This window comes from Cryptomeria japonica, chromosome 2, assembly GCF_030272615.1.
Source record: "Cryptomeria japonica chromosome 2, Sugi_1.0, whole genome shotgun sequence".
Taxonomy (NCBI): Eukaryota; Viridiplantae; Streptophyta; class Pinopsida; order Cupressales; family Cupressaceae; genus Cryptomeria; species Cryptomeria japonica.
Genome location: NC_081406.1, coordinates 430,786,758 through 430,791,740, shown reverse-complemented (window position 1 = coordinate 430,791,740; position 4,983 = coordinate 430,786,758).

Below are 4,983 nucleotides of genomic sequence, written 5' to 3'. Positions count from 1 at the left end.
GACCACGAGAGTGCTGAGAGTGGGACAGCGCTGAATAGGTGGGAGAAGCCTGAGCGTATAAACGGAGATATATATCCAATTGCAACGAAGGAACATGCCAAAGATCGAGAACAATGGCAGAAATGCTAGTAAGGATAGCAATCATGTTGTGAGGCGAGATTCCAAAGGCTAAACGTGAGAGGCTGCAGGGTCGACTCAGAGAGGTCTATGCATGTGAAAGGCTGCAAGCAAGGTCGACTCAGAGCAGTCTATGCATCGGGCGCGCTTGGGGTGACTACCAGTGCCAACCCCTTATCCCGCGACGCATCCGACAAAGAGAACGTTCCAAGGCGGCAGAGGAGGTTACCAGCCGAAGGATGCAGTAGTGATAACAGGTATAGTTCCGCGGCGGCCGAGAAGACTCACCGCATAGGAATCGGGATGCGAGGCGAAGGATGCGGCGGGAAGGCCCCGACGGCTAAACGGAAGAGGCTGTAGGGCCACCTTGGAATGGTCCAAGCATCGGATGTGATTGGGGCGACTACCAGTGCCAACCCCTTATCCCGCGATGCGTCTGATACACAGATAGTTCCGAGGCAGCCGAGGAGCCTCACCGCATATCAATCGGGGTGCGAGGCGAGGGATGGGATGAGAAATCCCCAACGGCTAGACGGAAGAGGCTTCAGGGCTGCCTCAGAATGGTCCGAGCATCGGACGCGCTTGGGGCGACTACCAGTGCCAACCCCTTATCCCACGATGCATCCGATACACAGATGATTCCAAGGCGGCCGAGGAGCCTCACCGCATAGCAATCAGGGGTGCGAGGTGAGGGATGGGGTGGGAAGGCCCCAATGGCTAAACGGAAGAGGCTTCAGGGCCGCCTCGGAATGGTCCAAGCATCGGACGCGCTTGGGGCGACTACCAGTGCCAACCACTTATCCCGCGATGCGTCCGATACGAAGATGGTTCCAAGGCAGTTGAGGAGCCTCACCGCATAGCAATCGGGGTGCGAGGTGACAGATGCGGCAAGATGGCCCCAATGGCTAGATGGAAGAGGCTGCAGGGCCGCCTCGGAATAGTCCAAGCACCGGATGCACTTGGGGCGACTACCAGTGACAACCCCTTATCCCGCGATGCGTCTGATACGAAGATAGTTGCAAGGCGGCCGAGGAGCCTCACCACATAGCAATCGGGGTGCGAGGTGGGGAATGCGGCGAGATGGCCCCAACGGCTAGACGAAAGAGGCTGCAGGGCCACCTTGGAATAGTCCAAGCATCGGACGCGCTTGGGGTGACTACCAGTGACAACCCCTTATCCCGCGATGCGTCCGATACGAAGATAGTTCCAAGGCGGCCGAGGAGCCTCACCACATAGCAATCGGGGTGCGAGGTGGGGGATGCGGCGAGATGGCCCCAACGGCTAGACAGAAGAGGCTGCAGGGCCGCCTCGGAATAGTCCAAGCATCGGACGCGCTTGGGGCGACTACCAGTGACAACCCCTTATCCCGCGATGTGTCTGATACGAAGATAGTTCCAAGGCGGCCGAGGAGCCTCACCGCATAGCAATCGGGGTGCGAGGTGGGGGATGCGGCGAGATGGCCCCAACAGCTAGACGGAAGACGCTGCAGGGCCGCCTCGGAATAGTCCAAGCATCGGACGCGCTTGGGGTGACTACCAGTGACAACCCCTTATCCCACGATGCGTCCGATACGAAGATAGTTCCAAGGCGGCCGAGGAGCCTCACCACATAGCAATCGGGGTGCGAGGTGGGGGATGCAGCGAGATGGCCCCAACGGCTAGACAGAAGAGGCTGCAGGGCCGCCTCGGAATAGTCCAAGCATCGGACGCGCTTGGGGCGACTACCAGTGACAACCCCTTATCCCGCGATGTGTCTGATACGAAGATAGTTCCAAGGCGGCCGAGGAGCCTCACCGCATAGCAATCGGGGTGTGAGATGGGGGATGCGGCGAGATGGCCCCAATGGCTAGATGGAAGAGGTTGCAGGGCCGCCTCGGAATAGTCCAAGCATCAGACGCGCTTGGGGCGACTACCAGTGACAACCCCTTATCCCGCGATGCGTCCGATACGAAGATAGTTCCAAGGCGGCCGAGGAGCCTCACCGCATAGCAATCGGGGTACGAGGTGGGGGATGCGGCGAGATGGCCCCAACGGCTAGACGGAAGAGGCTGCAAGGCGGCCTCTGAATAGTCCAAGCATCGGATGCGCTTGGGGCGACTACCAGTGACAACCCCTTATCCCGCGATGCGTCTGATACGAAGATAGTTCCAAGGCGGTCGAGGAGCCTCACCGCATAGCAATCGGGGTCCGAGGTGAGGGATGCGGCAAGATGGCCCCAAAGGCTAGACAGAAGAGGCTGCAGGGCCGCTTCAGAATAGTCCAAGCATCGGACGTGCTTGGGGCGACTACCAGTGACAACCCCTTATCCCGTGATGCGTCCAATACACAGATAGTTCCGAGGCAGCCGAGGAGCCTCACCGCATAGCAATCGTGGTGCGAGGTGGGGGATGCAGCGAGATGGCCCCAAAGGCTAGACGGAAGAGGCTGCAAGGCCGCCTCGAAATAGTCCAAGCATCGGACGCGCTTGGGGTGACTACCAGTGACAATCCCTTATCCCACGATGCATCCCATACATAGATAGTTCCAAGGCGGCCGAGGACCCTCACCGCATAGCAATCGTGGTGCGAGTTGGGGGATGCAGCGAGATGGCCCCAAAGGCTAGACGGAAGAGGCTGCAGGGCCACCTCGGAATAGTCCAAGCATCGGACATGCTTGGGGCGACTACCAGTGCCAACCCTTTATCCCGCGATGCGTCTGATACACAGATAGTTCCGAGGCAGCCGAGGAGCCTCACCGCATAGCAATCATGGTGCGAGGTGGGGGATGCAGCGAGATGGCCCCAACGGCTAGACGGAAGAGGCTGCAAGGCCGCCTCGGAATAGTCCAAGCATCGGACGGGCTTTGGGCGACTACCAGTGCCAACCCCTTATCCCGCGATGCATCTGATACACAGATAGTTCCAAGGCGGTCGAGGAGCCTCACTGCATAGCAATCAGGGTGTGAGGCGAGGGATGCGGCGAGAAAGCCCCAACGGCTAGACGGAAGAGGCTTCAGGTCTGCCTCGGAATGGTCCAAGCATCGAACGCGCTTGGGGCGACTACCAGTGCCAACCCCTTATCCCGCGATGCGTCCGATACACAGATAGTTCCAAGGCGGCCGAGGAGCCCCACAACATAGCAATTGGGGTGCGAGGCGAGGGATGCGGCAAGAAAGCCCCAACGGCTAGATGGAAGAGGCTTCAGGGCCGCCTCGGAATGGTCCATGCATCGGACGCGCTTGGGGGGACTACCAGTGACAACCCCTTATCTCGTGATACATCCGATACACAGATAGTTCCAAGGCGGCCGAGGAGCCTCACCACATAGCAATCGGGGTGCGAGGAAAGGGATGCGGCGAGAAGGACCCAACGGCTAGATGGAAGAGGCTTCAGGGCCACCTCGGAATGGTCCAAGCATCGGACGCGCTTGGGGCGACTACCAGTGACAACCCCTTATCCCGCGATGCGTCCGATACATAGATAGTTCCAAGGCGGCCGAGGAGCCTCACTGCATAGCAATCGCGGTGCGAGGTGAGGGATGCGGCGAGAAGGACCCAATGGCTAGACGGAAGAGGCTTCAGGGCCGCCTCGAAATGGTCCAAGCATCGAACACGCTTGGGGCGACTACCAGTGATAACCCCTTATCCCGCGATGCGTCTGATACACAGATAGTTCCAAGGCGGCCGAGGAGCCTCACCACATAGCAATCGCGGTGCGAGGCAAGGGATGTGGTGAGAAGGACCCAACGGCTAGACGGAAGAGGCTTCAAGGCCACCTCGGAATGGTCCAAGCATCGGATGCGCTTGGGGCGACTACCATTGCCAACCCCTTATCCCGTGATGCGTCTGATACACAGATAGTTCTGAGGCGGCCAAGGAGCCTCACCGCATAGCAATCGGGTTGCGAGGCAGATTATTGGGAAGGGAACCCCCTGGGATGCGGCTCAAGCAGTGCCCAAAGGGACTGGAATGCGGAATCACATCGAGAGACCCAAATGCTATACGAGGGCTCAAATCGAATTATCGATTTGGCCACGACATGGACGCATCGGAACAACTACCTTTGCCGAACCACTCTCGCAATTGCATCCATACCGAAACCAATAGGCATTTCCGTTAGAGCCCTCGCATAGCATTCAGGAATCTCGCATGCCCCTCTAAATCGACCAATGCTGGCGCTCAATGAAAATCTGAGCACTACCACCGTTCGAGCGCCAGCATTGGTCGAGTTAGAGGGGCACGGGGGAGAATGCTCCAGTCAATACCTCCCCTATATAAGTTATTTGTCTGATTCTCGCACAACCGTAGTCTGCCTCATCGAATCAAACAACGGTCCCAGATTCTGACTTCCGTTCCGTAGAGACCCAAAAGCTAGATGGAGGCTCGCAAGAAAGAGAGTCGGCGCATAGCAATCGGGTTTCTCGAATGTTTAGGGACCGAGCTCACTTGCGGATAGGGCAAAATCCGCCAAGCAACCCAAAAGCTAGACGGGGGCTCGAATCGAATCGCCTACGCGGCCACAACAAGGACGTGTTGGATCGACTACCAGTGCCAAACCATTCGGCAAGACGAGTCTGTGTCGAGGCCGGATAGAGATTCTCAGAGAGCGCCCGCATAGTATTTAGGAGACCTGCCGCGTCCCTCACACTCGACAAATGGTGGTGCACGTTTATAAATCCGAGCGATCCCAACCCTTTCAAGCACCAACATCGATCAAGATAGAGGGGCACGGAGGGGGTTGCGTGAGACAACACAGTCCCCTATATAAGTTATTTGTCCGATTCTCACACATTCGAAGAATGGTCATCAAATCGGACAATAGCCCAAACTTACGACTTCCATCCCAGAAAGCCCAAGAGCTATCTAAAACGTTCATGGCCGGAACTCGATC